Source organism: Saimiri boliviensis, chromosome 4, assembly GCF_048565385.1.
Source record: "Saimiri boliviensis isolate mSaiBol1 chromosome 4, mSaiBol1.pri, whole genome shotgun sequence".
Classification (NCBI taxonomy): domain Eukaryota; kingdom Metazoa; phylum Chordata; class Mammalia; order Primates; family Cebidae; genus Saimiri; species Saimiri boliviensis.
In genome coordinates, this window is record NC_133452.1 from 139,070,065 (window position 1) to 139,093,343 (window position 23,279).

Here is a 23,279-nt window from a genome sequence, read left to right on the forward strand (position 1 = left end):
TTCTGGGCTTTGGATTCCCAGAATTATACCAGTGAACCCCCGCCCCCCAGGTTCTGAGGCTTTTGGCCTCAGACTGAGAGATACACTGTGGGTTCACCCGGTTCTGAGGCCTTCGGACTTAAGACTGACCCATGCTACTGGCTTCTCTGATTCTGTGGCTTGCAGATGCCTGTCATGGGACTTCTCAGCCTCCCTAATCATGTAAGCCAGTTCTCCTAATACATCCCCTCCCATCCATCCATCCATCCAACCATCCATCCATCTGTATCCTGTTGATTCTGTTTCTCTGGAAAGCCCTAATACAATTTTTTTTTTCTTTCACCACTTTATTTCACTCCACTCTTACTCTTGCTTGCATGATTTCTAAAGAAACATCTCATATGATGCTTATCTGTGCTCCCCTATAGTAAGGTGTTTCTTTCAAGAGTTTCCCTTGGTTATTGATCTTCTACAACTGCAGTATGATACGTGTGAGTGTAGGTTTTTGGTATTGGTTCTGCTCCATGTTCTCTTAGCTTCCAGGATCTATGGATAGTTGTCTATTACTAATTTTGGAAAATTTTCAGTCATTAATGCTTCAAGTCGTTCCCAGGAACAGACTCAGCCATATTGTGCCTCCATCATGTCTCTCCTACAGTCCCCTCATTGTCTCCCACACTATCTTCTAGGTGACACATGATTTCTCCCTCTGTTGGCCACCAGCATTCCAGAACTTAATTCCTCTGCTAGTGAAAGAAGTGCTGTATTCATTGCCTGTACAGCCCTGTGCTCACTGCTGAAATGTGCGTTCTGCTGTCATCCGGAGTGTCAGGTCTCTTAACACCCCTCCCACCTGCTCCTTAGACAACTAACTTCCATCATCCACTCATTCAGTCATCACTTTCTGTAGGAAGTCACACCTTTTCTCACCTCACTCCCCTCCAACCTAACCTCCCTCGGCCCCAGGCTGGATTAATTGCACCCCTCTATACTTATCTCTACCATTCAACCAGTAAAAGTAGAGATAGAGTGGTCTCTTGAAATCTGCAAGTAATGGGTCCTAGAACATTCTGCGGATACCAAAATCTGGGGATGCTCAGGTTCCCTACATAAAACTGCACAGTATTAGCATATAACCCACGCATATCCACCAGCATACTTTATATCATCTCTAGATTACTTATACTACATAATACAATGTAAATGCCATGTAAATTGTCACACTGTATTGTTTTTTATTTATTTTTATTGCTGTATTTTTTTTCCAAATATTTTCCATCTATGGTTGGTTGAATCTGTCCATGCAGAACCCATGAAAATGGTGAGAAGACTGTACTTCTTTATTGCTTGCTTAGTGCTAGCCAAATGAAGGTGCTGAATAAATGCTTATGAATGAAGCTCCAACTGGTACATTTGCTCCTTGAAGAAGACAAGTATTGCCGCCTTCAACTATATGCATCCCACACCTGGCTGATCTCCTGCACCATGTCCCTGGACTTCACGGAGCTCAGGATCTTCCTGCTCCATGTGAAATACAGTGAGCGCAGCTTGAACTCCCCACATTCCAGCTACCTGCCAGATCTTTCCAGCCAACCTGAAACACAGGTGTCTGTGAATGAAGATGAGGAACCTCCCTGTGGTCCCCTGCCAGCCCTGAATGTTGCTAGAGGGAATGGCTAAGGTTGCACATTCTGGCAAATTCTGCTGGTCCTCACCAAAGCTGCCCAGCATGCAGGGAGTCTCCTTTGGAGGACACACCCTAGGATTAGTTGATTCTCTCTGGGGTTCCACCTCTGCTGCTGGTGCTATGGGTAGAGGAAGAGGCCACAAGGCCACGCTGGGGGCTGTGCTCAGCCACAGTCTTCATCTCAAGGCAAGGCAGAGGACGGGCAGGCACTTTGACTGCTCTGCTGACCTTTCAAACTGGCTCCTGGTCCTCCTCAAGCCACCAATTTTCTGTTAGAAGACAAAGAAAATGTGGGAAGAGCAGGCTCACTGCTTTGAGCTGGCAGAGATCCTAGGGTCTACCTGGAAGGATGGAGAAGGACTGCAACAGTTGGTGTGATCAGCTGAAGGAAGGGACTTCACAGTGATGGTGTGGCCCTCCAATTGAGGTCTCCTGTAGCCCAAAATTTCCGTTACATGTAGCCCAAGAACAGCATTAATTCAGTGTGCCAGGTGTCCTTGGAGTCAGGGCATAGCTGGATGTAGTTTCAGTTCCTCTTCACAGCCAACATTTATCCATGGGTCCCTCATGATTTCCTCTGAAGTGCCTCTCTTACTGGGGTTTGGGATCAAGAATTTCTTTATGTGTTCAGATTCCACAGACATATAAAGGAAATGTGGCATACATCTGCTTAGAGAGCTTTGCAATAGTTCTGTCTACTGTCAGACAGAGACCTGGTGACCACTGACCACTGCATAGAGAATGACTCCCAGGCTGCCAACACCTACCTCAGAGCTACCGTACTTTTGCGTACTTTGCCTAGAAGAGTTCAAGAAGGACTGACATAGAAGGTATCCACCTATTGCTAAAGCCAATCTGCAAACATGAGGTTCAGATCAGCATCCACAAGCAGGTTCTCCGACTTTAGGTCTCTGTGCAGGATCCCCTTCTGGTGGCAATACTTTCTGTTGGATTCTGCCTTGGGCTAAAAACCTAGGCCAAGCCAGGAACTAAAATAGGTGCTTGGAATTTTACAATAATTACTTCTACTGAGATCATAGCAAGAAATGGACCGATCATAGCTGAGGATAATTCACTGTGGTTTTCTCATTTTGGGTCTGAAGAACTCTTTACTTTTTTTAATTTAAAAAAAGCAGGAAGAAGGACCCCCAAGGGCTTTCTGTTCACCTGGGTTAAAGTGATCAACACTTTTCAATATGATAATTTAAATCCATAGAATGCTTCAGTGAACTTTCCTGCCTGAAAATCTGTAATAATTTTTGACTTAAAAGTCAAAGTTTTTAAAAAAACTCATATTGTCTACATTGAAAATATTCAATTCCTTTCTCTTTAATCTCTGAATAATTGGTCTCAAAATGATGTCACAACTGGCATCACAATATTAAAAGAAAGTATTCTGTCGCGTAAGACATAGTAAGGTAATTATTAACATCTACAGAGCTGAGGGTAAGACATATTTTCATTTTTTAGTCACAGCTTTGCCAAGTCTCTGAAATAGATTCCTTTCTTCCATGAGCCAGAGAACTTGCTATGTCCACTGGGGTATCTTTAAACGTAGAAATTGCAACTATAGATCAAGAAAGTTTCAGCCAGGCACAGTGGTGCACACCTATAGTCCCAGCTACTCAGGAGGCTAAGGCAGAAGGACCACCTGAGCCCGGGAATTCAGGACCAGCCTGGGTAACATCGTGAAACTCTACCTCAAAAAAAAAAAAAAAAAAAAAAAAATTAAGGCTGGGCCTGGTGGCTCACACCTGTAATCCCAGCACTTTGAAAGCCCAAGGCAGGCGGATCACTTCAGGTCAGGAGTTGAGAAACCAGCTTGGCCAACATAGCAAAACCCCGTCTCTACTACAAAGTACAAAAATCAGCACAGTGTGGTGGTATACTCCTGTAGTCCCAGCTACTCAGGAGGCTGAGGTGGGAGGATCACTTGAACCTGGGAGGTGGAAGTTGCAGTGAGCTAAGCCTGGGTAACAGAGTGAAACTCTGTCTCAAAACAAACAAACCTGTATTTGTTGTATAAGCCCACAATTCATTATGTTCCATATCCATATCATTCACCATGAATGTGGGGTGTAGATGCTGGGCATGGTGCCAGGTGTCAGAATATCAGAGGAGGGAACCCAGAAAGCCACTTCATTTCTTCCCTCTCTAAAACTCATCCTTGAATTTTTCAGATCTAAGTATTTGACCTATATTATTTTGCTTCTCTCTAAAGAACAACTTTTAACATTTTAACTTCCTTAAATGGTTGAGGCAAATCTAATGGCAATAAAACCCCTAAACTGTTTGTCTAAAAAAACTTTTATTTCTCCTTCACTTTTGAGGGACAATTCAATGGATATGGAATTGTACGTAGGTGTGCTTTTTCCTTATTTGCTTGTATGGCTGCTGAAGAAAAGTCTGATGTAATTTTCATCCTGTCTCTCTTTATGTAAGGTGTCCATCTCATCCCAACCCCAGCTTCCTTCAATATTTTGTTTTTGATTTTTCTGCAGTTTGAACACAATATGCCTACGCATAGTTGTTGTTGATGGTGGTGGTACTTGCTTGCCTATTGTACTCTTGAGCTTTCCAGATCTGTGACTATCATTAATTACAAAATACTCTGAGTCATCATTATGGCAATTATTTCTTCTGTACTGTTCTTCCTTCCCCTTCTTGTGTTTCCACTACACATATATTATACTTTGTGTAAATGTCCCACAATTCTTGGATATTCCATTCCATTTTCTTCAACCTTTATTCTCTATTCTAGTTTGTGAAGACTCTACTGACATTTCTTCCAGTTCCTTGATTCTTTCCTCAGCCATGCCCAGTCTACTGATGTGCCCATCAAAGGCATTCTTCTCTTGTATTTTTTTAATTTTTTATGAGTGTATTTCTTTTTTATTAATTCTTAAAGTTTCCATCTCTCTGTTCACATTACTTATCTGCAGTATGCTGTCCACTTTTCCAGTTAGGGCCCTTAACAGAGAATCATATTTGTTTTAAATTCCTGGTTTGATCATTCTAACATCCCCCATCATATCTGAATCTGGTTCTAATGCTTGCTCTGTTTCTTCAAAATGTGGTTTTTGTTTTTTATTTTTGCCTTGTAATTTCTTGTTCAAAGGTGGATATGCTGTACTGACTAAAGCAACTCAATACTAGTTTCCCACAGAAACATCTATTCCTGGGCTTCTGCACTAGAAAGCTGGGATGCTCTGTATCTGCCTGTTGTCCCTCCAATTTGGGGGACAGTAGTTTACCCCTATGACCTCAATTTTCTCATGGATATAAGAAAAATTGTTGATTTACAGTGTGTTTAGCTTTTTCCTTATTGTGAAGATGAGAGTGGTGACCTCCAAGCTCCTTATGTCTCAGACCAGAAACTGCAAGAGCTTTGTTTTCAATATATACATAAGTAAATTGTGTTTTTGAAGTAAATTGAAGTACCTTTTACAATTTACTCAGAGCTTTAGTAGATGTGATCTAAAAATGATAAGGTTAAAATTCATTAAGTTTGTAGACTCCGTTTTAAAATTCATGACCAGGCACACTGGCTTACACCTGTAATCTCAGCACTTTGGGATGCCAAGGCGGGTGGATCACTTGAGGTCAAGAGTTCGAGAACAGCCTGGACAACATGGTGGAACCCCATCTCTACTAAAAACACAAAAAAATTAGCCACCATGATCCCAGATACTTGGGAGGTTGAGGCAAATGAACTGCTTGAACTCAAGAGGCAGAGGTTGCAGTGAGCCAAGAACGTACAATAGCACTGTAGCCTGAGTGACAAGAGCGAGACTTTGTCTCAAAAAAAAAAAATTCACATTTACCAAAGAACAACAATGACAACACAACTGTCTTTTATTTGCACGAGTTACTTTTCCATTAAATTAGTACCACTTAAGCCTCAAACAGTATTTGGCTCAGAAGTTAAGCTATGAAACTCCAGCAGTGCATAGTCATATATTTTATTTATTCAGAAATATAAAGTGCAATTTTTAAACTACCTAGAAACAGAAAAGATTTCTATTTCGCAGACTAACACATCTTTTAGAGTGAGAAGGGGCAAGAAGTTTTCTAATAGTACAGATTTTGAGATCTATGTTTTCAAAAGTAAAACATAATGCACCAAGGCCTTATTGACTAGATGCCATCAGTAATGAGGTGTTCTGCCTAAAGGAAATCTCCAAAGTCGGCTTACATTTCAAAGCTCAAAAAATATACGACTTTTATCTATTTTGGCAGGGATCTTTCTCATCTGTATTTGCCTTCCCAAAATGAAACACAATTGAACTTAAAAATATAATAACGAAAAAGTATGAAATATTGCAAGAAATACCAAAATGTGATACAGAGACATGAAGTGAGCACATGCTGTTGGAAAAATGATGCTGAGACACTTGCTCAATACAGGGTTACCGCAAACCTTCATTTTTTTTTTAAAGCGTTATCTGTGAAATGCAGGGTCTACAAGGCATACTAAGCAAACTGCAATCAAATGAGGTATGACTGCAAATGCCCCAAACTCCCCATAATCCAAAAATGAGAAACCGAGAACTACATCACTTTTAATCAAATTTTACATTGCTATGCTTGGTTCAAAAAATAACAGAACTCACAAACTCTGAGCTAGAAATTAAGCAAAAATTCCAAATTGATCATAATTCACATGCAATTAGCCAAATTTAAATCATTATACCAAAACAGATAAGGCCAAAATGAGTTGTATTGCTATGAAAATTACAGAACAAGTGGTTTCAAATGAATGATAAATATTGCTGACGTGATTACTTCCTTTCCCTCAATAATTCCGTAAAAAAAAAGAAGAAATAAATTTGTTTAGCCTTGGAAGTGACTTATTTATTTATTCTTTTAGCTGGCTAGCATTTGGGTCATGTTTTCTCAAAAAAGTTCATATACCCTGAAAAAAAAATTACCCTTGTACTAAATATGAACTTTGAACACTTCTCAAAGTCTCATAGTAATAATGAGGATAAGCTATGGTGGAAAAAAAAGAAAACGTGCAAAACACAATAATTTCAAAAATTGGTGGCAGAAATGAGTTAGCTATTGCAAAGACTTTCGCTCATATTCTTTTCTAGGTCAAATTTATGCTTCTTCTCATTGGCAATAAGAATCACTACTACACTGATCTTTTGTCATCTCTGCTACTAAATCCTGAGGCTGTGAAGCAAAAAGGCCTGGTCCTTGTATTAACCATGTCTTTTTATTTTCAGTACTTTATGATGCTTTGACATTTTGGAGCCTGTGGACCAGGGAAGGGACTGCCCCTCTGAGAATTAGCTAATTGCCAGAAGTCACAGACAATTTGCCTAGACTGAATATGCCTCTTCCATCAGGCTCCTGCAATCAGGGACACAACCCCTGCCCCTCCATACCCCAGGTGCCAGCCAACTAGGGATCACTCCCACAGCCCAGAGCCCTCCAAAATATTATTTAAATGATCCAAACCTAAACTTGCACAGCTTGCCTACCTGCCTAGCCATTTCTTCCAGTGAAAACAAAAACAAAGGCTCCGGCCCACGCTTTCCCTTCGCTCCCTCTGCCCTACTGACCGACCCCAGTGCTTCCTGTGTGGTGCAGCTTGCCCACCCTCTTGAAACTGTGAGTAACACAGTTTTCAACAACAATCTTATCCTGCTTTGTTGGCCTTATCCTACCCAGATGATAATAAAACCTACATTTTAAAAGTCTAACCTTTTCAATCTTTCTGAGCCACTGTGATTCAATACTAATTCTCCCTCTTCACCAAAGAAAGAGACTCTCAGGCTAAGGGAGGAGGAAAGAGAGCAAAACACATTGAGAAATTCTCAACTCTTTTCGTTAAGGGGAACTGGCCATGTCGCCATAGCATTTTTTTTTTCTTTTGCTTTTTTTGTTCATTTATTCAAATGATCAAGGAAGGTCAGTCATAGAACACAGACCAGAGGATCCAGCATATTTGAACCTGGGTATTTCAAGAGTGCATGAAGAGATCCATTCTCCATTCCAAAAGAAATGGGCGCCACATCAATTCGTTGCTTCAAACCTCTTCAACATTATGGAAAGGACAGGTTCCTTTGATGACTCTGTGATTTCCCATATTACACTTTATGGGGATTTTGACCCCTTCATTAGTGGGTTGAAGTTCTTATGTTCAGTGAACAGTTAGCATTTGACATGGTATATTTAGGAATAAACATGGTTCTTGCCTTTATTTAAAACATTTTTCAATATAAAGTCAGAAATAATACAAATTACATTAGTAAAGACACAACTAGCCATCAATTAACAGAAAACATAGCTTAGATATTAAGCAAACATCAATTAATAATAACAATATAGTTATATTTAATTGATGACTTCTTCTATCCAGGGATTTTCCTATGTTCTTGCCATGCAATAACTTTTTTTTTTTTTTTGAGACGGAGTTTTGCTCTTGTTACCCAGGCTGGAGTGCAATGGCGCGATCTCAGCGGCTCACCGCAACCTCCGCCTCCTGGGTTCAGGCAATTCTCCTGCCTCAGCCTCCTGAGTAGCTCGGATTACAGGCATGCGCCACCATGCCCAGCTACTTTTTTTTTTTTTTTGTATTTTTAGTAGAGACGGGGTTTCACCATATTGACCAGGACCGTCTTGATCTCTTGACCTGGTGATCCACCCGCCTCGGCCTCCCAAAGTGCTGGGATTACAGGCTTGAGCCACCGCGCCCAGCCATGCAATAACTTTTAATCTTCACAACTCCCCTATGAGGATGGCTCATTAAACACTCTGTGCAATATTCCACAACCAATAACTATCGCAGCAGAAATCACACCAAGGCAGTTTGGCTCAGTGGCTATGCTTAGAGATCTCTCTCTCTCTCTCTCTCTCTCTCTCTCTCTCACACACACACACACACATACACACATACACACATACATGCTCGCTCTCTCTCTCTCTCTCTCTCTCTCTCCATTTTCCTTCACACAGGAAAAGGGCTCCCCAAAAGAACTGTTTTCCCCGAAGTGCTTCCCTCCTTAGCCAGCTCTTGTGTGACCATAAGCATGCAATGAGAGACGCCAAATCGCATGAAGGACATGGCCAACAGTTTTTAATCAGTGTGAAGCAGATTGACCAATATGGGGTAAAGAACACTGGTGTCATTAACACCAAAGTTTCGCCAGACAAACCACCTTGTTCAGCTATGGAGAGGCAGAAAAGACACTTAACCAAGAGTTAGAAGACATAAATTCAAATCCTAACTGTATGATTTATCCAGGTCCCTTTAATTTCTATGTTTTCTCATCTTAAAATAGGAATAATAACTAACTTCACAGGTATCCTTTAAGGATTAAGTGAAATCATGTGTACCGAAGATAGAGATCTTTAAAGCCCAAACTTTAAAGCCCCAAATAAAAGTAATATAGTATTGCTACTGTACACGCATGAAAAGCCAACAGTAAGTAAACTCGGGGGTCATTAGGTGTGCTGCCATGCCAGAGACTGGGTGAGCAACTTTATAGGAGAATGGCCTTCAATTGTTTTAAGATAGAAAGTATTTTAGTAAGAGAAAATAGAGAAATATTATGTAAGATTTGTTCTGCGTAACTTAAGAAACATGAAAGCAGCAGGCAGAGAGGGCTGACAAAGCACAGTAACAGTCCACAATCACGATTATTTCCCAGAACCAGGGCACAGGGCTCCAGAGCAAGTGGGGAAAGTACTTCTTTAAAGCCATAGCACCGCACTACATAACATGCTGGGAAAATTCCAAACACTGATGATGGGCCGCAGTCAGGATAGACAAAGATTAAGCCGAATATTATTCCAAACAAACGCTGCTTTATTTTCTTGCCTCTTAATTTTTAGCATATTAACTCCAGTCCCCAAAATGTTTCAGTTACAGTCCAAAAGTATAATTTTCTTGCTTACATTACTTCAAACATCTATAGAGTTAAAGAATTCCTGGTTATTTAAAAAGTCAAATATACATACAATTTTAATTACACCAAAAAAAAAAAAACCTAGGAGAATATAAAGTAAAGTGTATATTCCAGCTGTTGGGGTGGAAGGACAACATTTGGACTTGATAAAAAAAAAAAAAAATCACAATGGTGAACACACTAAGTTCTCGCCCATAAAGAAATATACATCTTTTATAAGTTCATAAATAAAAGACAATAAATTCAAAAGCCGAACAGGAAGTCTGAGAAAATATTCAAAATATCAAAATACAAACAGCTTTAATATATAAACAGCTCACAAAAATCAATCCAGAAAACACCAAGAGCCTCAAAAAACAAAAATGGTGAAGGTATAAACCTATAGTTCACAACAGAGTAGAGGTAACCAACCAGCAAACATATGGACAAAATGCAACCTCAGAGAAACACCAACTAAAACAGAGGCCATACTGCTGGCTATTAACACAAGATAATTTAAGACATCTCAAAGGCTCATGGTTTTCGGCTGAATCTGTACACAGCTCCCACGCATGGCTGGCAGTAGCACAAACTGTTAATAATACTCTGAAAAATAATTCGGCCACATGTGTCAAAGCCTTCTATATGATTCCATAGTTTGACTTAAAACGTTATTCTTGAAAAGTGAACAATGACTAAAATAATCCAAAGCATAGGGCTGATATTAGGCATGAAGATTCCTACAACTGCAAAATTTTTTACAGCACGCAGGGGAAAAATGAAAACATCCACTAAAACATTTAGTAAAATGTGAAAGTTCAGTCAATGAAATACTATGCAGTCAGTGAAACATTATGAAAAACATATGAGACCAAGAGAATACTTACAACAAATCAGTAAAACAGAAAGAAATAAATAGACAGACAGGTATGTATAGAGAGATGTACAGAAAAAGTTCCTAGAAGGAAGTATTCTAAACTGCCAAGTGGTTTTATTAACAAGGGTAGGATTATGAGACATTAAACTGCTTGTCCAAAACAACAGTTAGTTAAGTGGCAGAGGTAGGATTCAAAACCAGGCCCTTGCTCTATGCTATTCTCTGGATTTTTTTTTCAATATTTATTAAGGAAATCTTAAACATACATAAAAGAGACGAGACGAGCATAAGGAACCTCCAAGTTCCCAACACCCAGCTTCAACACTGTCTCTTGTTCTACCTCTCCTCCTCAACATACTTTTATGCTGTTTGTTGAGGGAGCTCTTTAAAACATTGCATCGTTTCATCCAGAAATGATTGAGTTTGTATCTTTACAAATGACAATGCGCCCAGCCCCAGCTCAATTTTTCCATATTGTCTAAAAGTTATTTTACAGTTGATGTGTTAGAATCAGGATCCAATCAATGTTCCTATTCAAAAAAGAAGAACAAAAGCTACCTTCATACAAACAATGGCCTATGCTTATATGAATACAGAGAAAAAGGCCTGGAAGGATACACACACCAAGGATTAATTATCCGGAGAATGAGATTGGAGAGAGAAGGGCCAGGGAAATTGTGGTTTTAAGTTTTGTTTTGTTTGTTTTTGAGAGTCTCTGTCGCCAGGCTGGAGTGCAGTGGCACCATCTCTGCTCATTGCGACCTCCACCTCCCGGGTTCAAGCACTTCTCCTGCCTCAGTCTCCCGAGTAGCTGGGACTACAGGTGTGTGCCACGAGCTAATTTTATATTTTTAGTAGAGACAGGGTTTCACCATGTTGGCCAGGATGGTCTCAATCTTTTGACCACATGATCTGCCCACCTTGGCCTCCAAAATGCTGGGATTACGGGCATGAGCCAGCACGCCCAGCCTAAATATTTTTATATTGCCTTCCCTGTGGCAGTAAGCATGTATATACATGCTTTAGAAATGTAGGTAGGCCTTAGACCACACAGAAAATCCAATTCCTGAGCCCTGCGGGGCAGCTGCTAGCTGGAGATCCAGGCAGCAGAGGGTCTCCTTAAGAACGCTGACCACAGGAGACTTCCTCCTGGCAGCTCTATGTTATGCGCTTTTTGGGTGGCGTGGGGGGTTGGGGGGGAGTGTCAAGGGGGGAGGGAGGGAAAGAGGGTGCTCATTTCTCCTGCAAATTAATTACCTTAAGAAAATGATTATAACAAATAATAGTATCCTTTAAAGAAAAAGGGAAGAATAAAAGAATTACTGTGCCAAGCTCTCTGATAGCAATCTTCAATGGGCTTGCCTGGGCTTGTCATCATATTCTTGCTTTACACTTAGCGTCTAGTCCAGTGCCAGACACTCAGTGAAACGGGGCTGAGTTCATCTCCTCAACAGTAGCAGCAGAGACCTCAAAGGCTGTGCGAAATTCCTGCCATGAGAAGCTCTAAGATGTGGCCTCTGAGAGGGGTGTCAGCTAGATTCGTTTCACAGGAGATGCCATTCCTTGATTCTTTACTGTATGCCATGCACCGTCTCTTAAACCAATAAATCCCTGCCACAATAGCAACTGTCAAAACCACTATAAAAACTGTGTGCCCTAATTACATCCTAAAAGGTTACAATCAGCCCGAGACCCCTCCTCTTGAGCTTCAATACAATACATGGCACAGAAAAGAATTAGATAAATTGAAATTAAGCAAAGATCTAAGCAGAACAACTCCTTCTCTATGGGACACCTCTGGGTGACAAAAGGTCCAGTTCAAATCTGACCTTTAACTGTAAGGTCTAGGAGAAGAAAAGTCTGGTATTGTATTACACTTCCACACGGAATTACATAAAAACTAGAAATTCTAATTTGTAAGTTCAGAACTTTGATGCTGTGTCTACTTCCCTCCAACCAAAAAATATATTTTAAATATTTAAACCAAAATAAATTTTAACCCTAATAAATTTTAAAATATTACTAAGATATTTATAATGAAAGTTATCAGAAAAACTTATTTTTCAACTATCCTTTAGTCCTATAAAAACTAGGCCAAAAAAGTTTGGTTTTTCCATTTTAAAAATCCAGCCATAAAAGAGAATGGGACAGCACTAAGAATATATAAAATGATTCTAACTTTTCAGTTCTTAGTAATGAAAAGTCCAAATAAAGGTGGTAATCTTTTTCTTAAACTTGTTTTCAACAGAAACACATTTGGAAATCTGATTTTTAAAATTGCTGCCATGGTTCTGTGGTTCTACAGATACTCTTCTTCTCTGCCCTTGCAAGAAAATCAACTGCTCTGGAGGATAACTCCCATTTCAGTTACCAGAGAGCAAAACCCTGGTTCTTTTCCTGCTCACTGTTAACTCCTGGAGGATTTTGCCCAGTAAAAGCTAAGGTAGAAGTGGAGGGAATCTGTCCAACCAGGATTTATTTATTTAGAGTTCTACATTAAAGTTCATACAACCGATTAGTACTAGCATTGGTGAAACTCAGGAAAGTTTCAGAACGGGAACTGCGTGACCAACCACTGCAGGCAAGTGCTGGTGACTAACAGCCAGTGACACACAGGGCATTTCTGTCCCACACAATTCTTGAGTATTCCACAGTTCCTGTTAAATATTTCCGAGTTTCTAAAATACAAGTTCATTTCCATACATGATTAGTTGGCTCTAACCATCATTTATCAGTATTTTTTCCTCTCTCTCTTTATAAAGAATTTTCACTTCCTAGGTAAAAGTCATAGAGTAATGACTAAACTATGTATATATTTTGCCATAATTGACAAAAAAGGATACATATGATATGAGTTCACTTACATGAAAGTTCAGAATAGGTAAAACCATGGACACAGAAAGTGAGAAAGGATTGGTAATGGATTCAGGGTTTTCTTTGGGTGTGATGAAAATATTCTGGACTTGGATAACGGTGATGGTTGTGTAACTTTATGAATAACTGTGCTTCAGAATTCTTCTGAGCATTAGATTAATATCATTCGCATCATAAACATAGATCTCCCCCCCAAAAAAATGGAAAACAAAAGAAAATACAGCATATCATTTTTAAAAAATTACCCAACATGACTAAATTCCTGAAGTCTGATTACAGATCAAGTGAGGCTAAGCTAAACCAGGGCCAGGAATGAAAAAGTACACAGGCGTAGGAGAAAGCTTTACCCTCGCAGTGATGGAAACAGAGCTCAGGTATTGAAACCCAGGGTTAAGAGTAGCAAAAAAAAAGCAGCAGAACAACTCTAAGCTGCATATATTGACCCTTTGGGAAGATGTGAGTGGCCTAGACTTTCTAATCCTTGACAAACATCAACACCACCAACTCCATTCCAGCAAGACTGCCAGGAAGACATGAAAATAAAGAAGCTGAACAATGCAAAATCCCAAGTGATATCAAGAGTCTACATGTGTTTACTCAAATAACAAAATACTTGATCATCTCAACAAGAATGTTGAGGAATTACAGAGGAACAAAATCAAGAAAATATTACTAAGCTATTCATAATGAAAGGATTGGATAGGAAGATATTCTCCTAAGTTTATACTATTATAGAAAAACAAAGTTTCATTTGTCTCGACTTGTCAAATCTTTAGGATGAAATAAACCAATATTGCTGCTGACAAATATAATAACTATGGTAAACAGCTATGCCAAAATCAATGTAGAGTTGCAGAAAAGGTCAAGAAACCAACTGTCAGCTTAAATTGGGTAATTTCATTAAAACTGTTCAACATGGCAGGATGTCACTAACTCTCAGGTTCTTTTACATGAGCAAAGTTGGATTAATTTGACCCAAATTTCGTATAATAGCTTTTCCAATTTCCAAAAATACATCAACTTTGTCACTGATGTTACAAATTCTGCTTTACTTCTCTAGTTCTATCTCCAAAGAAACTTCTCGAAGGCCATAAATCTTGACATAGTGAAAGCAAAATAATCACAGCACTCAACAGTGCCGTTAACATTTCTGAGCCTCAAGGGATTAAGCAGGCAGATACTATGGAAAGTGCCTGTCAAGAGAGGACAGCCCGGAGTTCAGACTGCACCACAGCTGTGAGGGATTGAAGCTGCTAGCTATGGAATCAAGCTTAGGAGAAACTCTGGGCACAATTCCGGCATCCGAAATAAATTAAAGTAAACAGTATTGCTCTCCCTCTCATCCACTCTGTTAGCAGCCTCTCGGCTGAGCTGGAGACCACACACTCAGACCACACAGCGCCAGCTGAACTCACTCGCACGCAACATCTACAAGCTGTCACTCTGCAGCGGCCCAGAGAAGAAGAAAGATGAGGGGATGAGGGCGGGGACAGGAGCACAGGAAGAGGGGGAGGGGAGACAGGAGAGTCTTCCTTATGTGCAGCTGGAGAGAGTGATGTATGGTTTGGAGAAGGGGAAAGGGTGGAATCCATAAACCTCCCTGAGAAAACAAGCTGGTCATGGCCTTGTGCAGTCTTGACCTGTACTCCCCTATACCAATTTAGTAGCTGATGAAGGATTAACAAAGCGTCCATTTAACATCAATTAACCTCCTATCCATCACAGGTCAAAAGAGAAAATTACTATTACGAAAGCATTTCACTAAAATAAAGACAAAAGGCCACATTTTTCTTACAATTTATACTTTACACTTAAGTAAATACATTTTCCTTATAGATGTACTATATTAATTTTAAACTATCTGCCTCTTACCTTTTAATGAAGCACATAGGGATGAATTTAAAGTGTTTTCTGCAATAGAGGTCAGAAAATTTTAATTCTGTAATTTTCCCATATTTAATTTCCCAAGTTAAAACTGTGGCACAATTTAAATTTTCCAAAATATTTATTACTAGAACAAAAGACAGTAAGTTACTTTTTACAGAACTTCAGATTAAAAATACATAGAAAAAATTAGCTAGCAGTAATAATACACAGAAAAAAAAAATCAGAAAATGAAACCACAAGTGAAAGTAGTTTTAGAATCATAAAAGCAGTACTTTTTGCTATTTAATAGAGTTTTGCTGATTTCAATAGCAGACAAGAAATCTTAACAAAATGAGTGAACACGGTCTCACCTTGTCATACTCTCAGATGCTCTTCTCAGCTAGAGGGAGAAGGCCAGGACCCGAAAAATACAGAAGTTCCAACTCACTGAAGACTAGGATAACCTCTACTGAAAAGGCCTCATGATGTTAAAGCACTATTTTCTTAAGAGATCGGACTATAGAACGGTGATTTTCCCAACAATCATAAAAAAAAAAAAAAAAAAAAAAAGAACCTCTCCCAAACCTCTACCCTTCCCCACATATGACTCAACCTGGCAGCACTGGCATCACCGGGGAACAAATCAGAAAAGCAGAGTCACAGACCCCAGCTCAACTCTACTAAATGAGAAGCTACACTGTAGTAATCTGCGCACACATCCACATCTCGGGGCACCAGGTAGCCTTTCCTGTCCAGAACCATCTTGGGTCCAGAGGACCTCACAAAAATCCTATTGCAGAGCTGCCTAGTGAGCTTCAACAGTAAAATTAGACTCAGCCAGACTCTCAGGGCACCCTAAAATAGAATCAAAGTAGAGAATTCACCAAATCTTTCTAGATTCAGGCCCAACCTACCCTAAGACAGACTTGTCCCTACTGGGCTGGGCTGGGCTGGACCCAAAGGGATTGCCCAGAGAAAGATATTGGGAAAAGGGTTCAGAAAAATGGTGACTTTTCTTCCCCAGTTCTCTACAAACTCAGACACCACTCTTCCTGAGTGGGATCAACAGCAAGTTACAGCAGCACTGCCACAAATTCTACCACCTAACAGCACACAGAGGGACAAGTCTCAGAGACAGTGTCATGAACGCTGCAATCCAGTTTTCCAAATTAATCATCTTACTCCTTCTACTCCATCCCAAAATCATGGTTAACAAAAATATAATCATTACTCCTTCTACTCCATCCCAAAATCATGGTTAACAAAAATATAATCATGCACAGATCTGAAAGAACCCATGGGGTCCAAACTGTATGGAGTTAGGGCCTGATAAGAGGAGAAGACTCGCTGGATCTCAGAAGGGCCATTTGCAGAAGGGAAGGACTGAAACAGGTAAGAGATAATGTATCCTGCTTTCCTGACCTTCTTTTTATGCTTCTTTCCCTTCTCTACCTCTACAAGCAAAAAAATAAATGAACTACTATCTATGGTGTCAAATGAAAGCATGTTTGTGTATACTTTAATTCTTTTGGGAAAAGAATCCAATAATTTAAACCAAATAACTGACAAATGACACTGGATTTTTATTTATTTATTTGGGGAATGGGAATAAAGACCTTCCCTCCTGCTACAATGTTTGGAGGTAAGGGATTAAGGGGACGAGAATGTGCCTGAGGTGACTAGGAAGCAATACTGGAAGCCAGACAAGTATATAGGGAACGCCTGGCAACTCAGCTCTCAGAACTGTTACATAAATACTGGATTACTCAGCTATTCTCATAAAACAAGCACTGGACCCTATCTTAATTGGAAGAGTTACTTAGAGGTCTCCTTTATTCCCCAGGAAACATCAAGCCCTCTGCCTTAGCATGCAAGTCTCTTCCCAGAGGACAAGGACTGTCTTGATGTTGCACAGGGAAAGGCTGCCAGTCTCAAGGTGGCTGGACTTCCAACCAATGCCACTGACATTCTTGACCTGTCAAAAATGAAGCAGGCCAGTGCAAACTCATCCCTCTCCACCCACCCCCAACAAATAAATGAAGACAAAAACTTCAAAAAGATACACTACTTAACAGAAAAACAAAAGAGTTTCATAAAAGAGCATAGCATTATTTATTCACAAATCTATTGCCAGAAGTACACAATGGCCTACTACTCTCTTTATTAGATCTATATGGATAGATAAAAACATTAATTCTTAGTATTTTAGAAAATATAGTTTCTCCGAAAAAAACATGTCTAGGGTTTTGTTTTCCCAGAAAGACAGATCACCTGAACGAGACTGAAGAAATCATTACCAAATGATATTCTTTTCTGTTGTTGTTTTGAGACAGGGTCTTGCTCAGTCACCCAAGCTGCTGGAGTGCAGTGGTGCAATCACGGCTCACTGCAGCCTCTACTTTCCAGGCTCAAGTGATCCTCCCACTTAAGCCTCCCGAGTAACTAGGACCACAGACGTGCACCACCACATGCAGCTAAGTTTTTTTGGAATTTTTATAGAAATGGGGTCTCACTAAGTTACCCAAGCTGGTCTCAAGCTCCTGGGCTCAAGCTATACTTCCCTCTCAAAGTGCTGGGGTTACAGGCGTGAGCTACTGAACTTATCCTCAAATAATATTTATTTCTATCTTTACTCAGTCCATCAAGAAGAGTTGGTACACATACAGTGAATAGTCACACAGATCCTCAAAAGATGACAGTGTTGGATTCCTATACCCCAGAAAAACAGATAAACTAGGGCTGAAAAGGAACATCCTCAGATTTATTCAGTCAAATAAACGTTTATTATACACTTGCTATGTCCCAGGCACTACCCTGGGGAAATGACAGGAATAAGATTTTGTGACCAGGAGCTCAAGGATGACTCTGGCCTTCAGTAGAGTGATGGCAGCTGAAACCAGACAGCACTGGGATGGGTAAGAAGTTGGCTACAAACAAGTATTTCAAGAAATGTGGCTGGAAAGGGAAAAAGAGAGGAATTTTAACAGGGGGATGTGAAATCAAGGGAGGATTCTAGTTTTTTCTATTTTGCTTTATTGTTGTCTGTCTCTAAGCTGTATAAAGGCCAACAGAAAGAAGCCTTTAGTAAGACATCAACAACTGAGTGAAGTCCTCACAAAGGCAGGCGTAGATGGGATCCAGAGCCCAAGTAGCGGATTGGTCTTAGCATAAATACAACCTCTTCTACTGTGACTGGGGGAAGAGGAACAGTTTTTGGCAGGAAGCCCCTGAGATTCTCTGCTTTCATCTCTATAAATAATAATTTATGATGCAGGTGGCAAGACCACATGCTAAGAATGTGTAGATGATGTGAAAGGATGAGAGGCTTGAAAAGCCTGATTCTACAGAGCTTGGAAGCAGGTGCTGATGAGGAAAACTCTAGAAGATTCCTTGATGGCCCAGTCGAGCTGGTGACCATGGATTTATAGATCTGGATATGGTGATTTTCCCCGCTGGCCCCAGCAACCCAGGTCAAGCATTATAGGAGGTAGAGAGTTGAGAGTGCTCAAGGCTGAGAACCAGCCGGACAGATACTACAGAAGAACCACCATATGACTGAGAGCACTGGTGTGACAGTGACTGAAGACCACGGAAGCTCCTGATAGGTACAGTGGGGGTGAGTGAGACTGAGAAAGTTAAGACTTGACTATAAGCAAACAGTGGGAGGCCTGCACTTTGATTTCTGAAGTGGACCGGTTCCAAGACTGAGGCATTTCAGTGTTACTCCCCCAGCCCCCAGCACTACTTCTCTGGCAACAGTCAGACCCTCCTCCCACCAACCCTACTTTTTCCTTCCCTCCTTTCCAGTTACTGCTAGCTTCCCTTTGCTCCTCTCCACTCCTTGTGTATTTCCCAACCCCGTCTGCACCTTTCTTCATTTGAGCTATCTGGCATGACTTCTGATTCCCACTGCGACATCCTAAACATGGCTTTTTATCTCGTTTTGTCTTTCACTAAAATTATAATACAATGAAAGTTAAATCATATACCATCTAAAATCACAAAACTTTAAAACAAGAAAAGGTCTTTAAAAATTCATCCATGCTTACAAATGAAACTAAGGGCCGGCCTTGTGAAAAACGGCACTGTTAGCAAGCAGCAAAGGGAAAAAGCCTTTCAATGCCACACTGTCACTGAGTGCTTAAGATGTGCCGGGCACGAGTCCAGAGGCTCTCTGGATCCACCCTGTGCAGCTCACCTTCTAATAAACTGAAGTGCAGTCTTCCCCAGTATGTGGCCAGTGTTCTTTCCATTAGTGGCACCAAAATTTACTGTAATGGAAAATACTACATAGAAGAATTGATAAACCCAACAAGAAAAATAAAGCAAACTGGATGGTTTATTTTTAATCTGAAATGCTACCAACAGTATTAAGGTAAAGGACGTTCAGGAAGCTTTTGAGCCGGCCTAATGTAATTTTCCCAAAAAAAGAGAGAGAGAAAAAAAAGAGAAAAAAAAGAACTGCGTAACAAATTTGTCCCAAACTCTTCTGCCTGTCAGTCAAGTCGCTCCACCTATAATCCAAAATGCACTCACTTACCAGCCTCTGGGCTTTTGCTCCTGGCGTGCAGCCCATGTGTTCACACTCCTTCCTTCATCATGTTCTTATCCTCAAAGCTTCCTGATCGCCCCAAAGGATCCTTCCCACCTCTGAGTTTCTGCTGGACTTACACTCAATACTACAGAGTTAGTTCTTAGCTGTTCTTTCATTGAAGGGGCAAAAATGCCCCTTATGAATCCAGGCTAATATTATTTAATTTTCAATATATGTGTCAGGCATATAGTAAGACTGGGAGACACAAAAATAATTACAACTAATCCCTATCTAGCATGAGCTTAGTCTTTTACTGGTGTATGTAAACACCATTAATAATATTGCCCCTAACAAAACACAGGGATAAGACAAGTGCTAAGTGGTTATAGGATTCGCTGAGTCAGAAAATTTCAAGGCAGAAAGGATTTCAGAGATAACCTAATTTTATGTATTCTCGGAATATACAAAAAAGGAAGCAGAGTCCAAAGCATCTAAGCAACTCAGCCAGTACTAGGAAGCAGATCAGAGCCAGATCAAGGACCTGTATATAATTGCTTTGATGCCTAAGCCAAAATACCTTTTGACTCTGTGATTTTCAATTGAGATCTTGTGAAAAGCAGTACTATTAGCAAGTAGCAAAGGGAAAAACTTAACAAGTTAATAATCATCTTTTAGAAAAGTAATGCAGTTCACCCTTAAGCAACACGGGTTTGAATGAGGCAGGTCCACTTATACACCAATTTTTCAACAAAAGTTGCCAGGCACAGGCCAGGCACAGTGGCTCAAATATATAATCCCAGCACACTGGGAGACTGAGGCAGGTGGATCACCTAAGGTCAGAAGTTCAAGACCAGCCTGGCAAACATAATGAAATCCCATTTCTAAAACTACAAAAATTAGCTGAGAGCGGTGGCGTGTGCCTGTAATCCCAGCTACTCGGAAGGCTGACACAGGAGAATCACTTGAGCCCGGGAGGCGGAGGTTGCAAGTGAGCTGAGATCGAGCCACTGCACTCCAGCCTGGGCGACAGAGCAAGACTCCGTATACATTTAAAAAATAATAAAAAGTTGCCAGACACAGTGGGTCACACCTATAATCCCGGCACTCTGGGAGGCAGAGTTCAAAAGTTCAAGACCAGCCTGGGTAACACAGTAAGACCTCCTCGCCACCAATAATTTTAAAAATTAGCCAAACAAGGTGGCATGCACCTGAGGTCCCAGCTACTTGGGAGGCTGAGGTGGGAGGCATTTCTGGGGCTCTGACAGTCAAGGCTGCAGTGTGTTGTGATTGTGCCACTGTACTCTAGCCTGGGTGACAGAGCGAGACCCCCTTTCAATCAATTAATCAATCAATAAACAAACTGGGATCCAAGGATGCCGATAGATGTGTCACCTATCGCTTTAAGATTCATGATTTCCCCACAATTACTTTTGTGTATTCATGTCAATAATAATTTCAAACTAACAAACATACTCTAAAGCATTTGATTAGAAGTCAACACTACCACCATGTGATTTCAGTAGGCAGTTCAGAGGGTCCATGAACATACTCCCCAGGATCTGAGAACAATCAATATCCTACTTCACTGCTTAGCAGAGTGATCAATGAATGTTATTTCCCAGTTTCAAAATCCTCTCAACAACGACCGAAAATTCATCCTTTCAATGAACATTTAAGCACCTACTATGTGGCAGATATTGGAGTAGAAGCCCTGGCTGAATTAAGATAGGTAACAGAGAAGGAGCGGAAAAGTAACTGAGAGAATACCCCTGAAACTAGCATTTCCTGTATGGCCTAATCTTACTGCTGCTTGACACCAGAAATTGTTAAAAGTTCTTTGCTAGAAGACTATCCATGCAAAATTTTTTGAGTACCAACTTCATTGCCCATAGGATTCTTTCATAATGGGCTCCTAAGAACTTAACTTAGCAAGTTAATAATCATCTTTTAGAAAAGTAATACAGTTGACCCTTCAGCAACAGAGGTTGGAATGAGGCAGGTCCACTTATACACAGACTTATTTCAATAAAAGTTGCATTGAGTGTGACTGCCTCTCCCACTTCCCCTTCCACCTCCTCCGTCTCTTCCATCTCTGCCACCCCTGAGAAAATCCCTCCTCTTCCTTCTCCTCTACAATTTACTCATGAAGACTTACAGGGATGAAAACCTTCATGATGCTCCACTTCCACTCAAGAGTAAATACTTTTTCTCTTCCTTGTGATTTTCTTAGCGTTTTCCTCTCTCTAGCTTACTTTATTATCATACAGTATATAATACATATAACATACAAAATACATGTTAGTCAACTGTTTATGTATCAGTAAGGCTTCTTTCTGGTCGACAGGAGGCTATTAGGAGTTAAGTCCTGGGGGAATAAAAGTTACATGGGAATTTTTGATTGCGTGGGCACCCTAACCCCAGTGTTGTTCAAGGGTCAACTGTAGTTCAAAATGGCATTCAGTGCAGGAAATTAAAAACTTGACAAGAAAAAAAGACTAGTTTCTAAAACTTCCAAGAGTTGTTCCAAGTCACACTGGGGGAATCTCTGCTTCTCTGCTTAAATTTATTAACTTTCTACTTATGCAAACAAGAGGTAAGTACTAAGCACACATCACTCTTTCTAGTAATACTCTGCGAATCACCAACTTTTAAAAGCACAAAAATCATCCTTGGGAGGATTTTGGCTTTCAGTTGATTTGTCATTAAAGGAGTCAGCTACACAGTATGACTAACATTCATAAACAAAACATTATTATGCACTAGGAGACAGATCCATACGTAAGCTCAGAACTAACCTTTCAATACTGCCTAGTGCACTCAAATGATTTAACTAAAGTGTGGCTAACTCAGAAAAATATTTAAGTGTCCCTTGTAAGTTTACTCACAAATTCACAAAGGCATCAAACTTAAAATTTCCTAGACTTATTAGTATGTTGACCTTTGGCAGATTAAAAATAACTTACTTCCATTCAAAGACGAGTTGTTTCAAAAACTGTTTCTTGGAACTAAGTGTTTATTTAAAAACCTTGGGATACAGGGTTATGCAGGCTTCTAGACTGCGGGTGTGCAGACTTGGGAGCGGTTGCGCAAGGCCTCCACGGCAGCTACAACAGGAACTAAGGCTCTTTGCTCAAGCACTCTGAGCTGCAGCTCCCCCATCTGTAAAATGGGGTCACAGGGCAGCGTCTACCCACGCGCGAGGATCAAGTCCGTGCACGCAAACGCTGACAACGGTGGCAAGCGTCTTTTAAGCGCTAAGGACAGCCACAGCGGGATGCACTCCTAGGGAGACAGGTAAAACCTGCCTCGTGTTTACTTTCCAAGAGAAATTCTCAAATCTCAGAGTGGCAACTACGCACTGCGCGTGCGGGGGACAGTTCCGGCAGACCGGGCGCGGGGTCTGCCCTCTGCAGCGCACACGCCCCGCACCGGCGCAGGTGGGGACGGCGGGGCTGGGAACCGCGGCGGTAGGCACAGAGCCCCGCGGGCGCCTGACGGCGGGGGTGGGGGCGGCGGGGCTCGGAACTGCGCAGGGTCGCGGGGCCCCGCAGGTGAGCGACGGCG

At 40.8% G+C, this 23,279-nt stretch overlaps 2 protein-coding genes across 3 annotated transcripts in view; both read right to left on the reverse strand.

Annotated features, from left to right (window-relative positions):
- The window catches only part of HUS1B (HUS1 checkpoint clamp component B), a 48,972-nt gene extending 25,797 nt beyond the window's left edge, over positions 1–23,175 (reverse strand). The window contains exon 1 of the mRNA XM_074398380.1: positions 1–23,175. This exon is cut by the window's left edge and continues 25,797 nt beyond it. The gene's annotated coding sequence lies outside the window, so the exon portion shown is untranslated.
- Positions 1–23,279, reverse strand: part of EXOC2 (exocyst complex component 2) — a 216,493-nt gene that overhangs the window by 192,969 nt on the left and 245 nt on the right. The window lies entirely within an intron of this gene.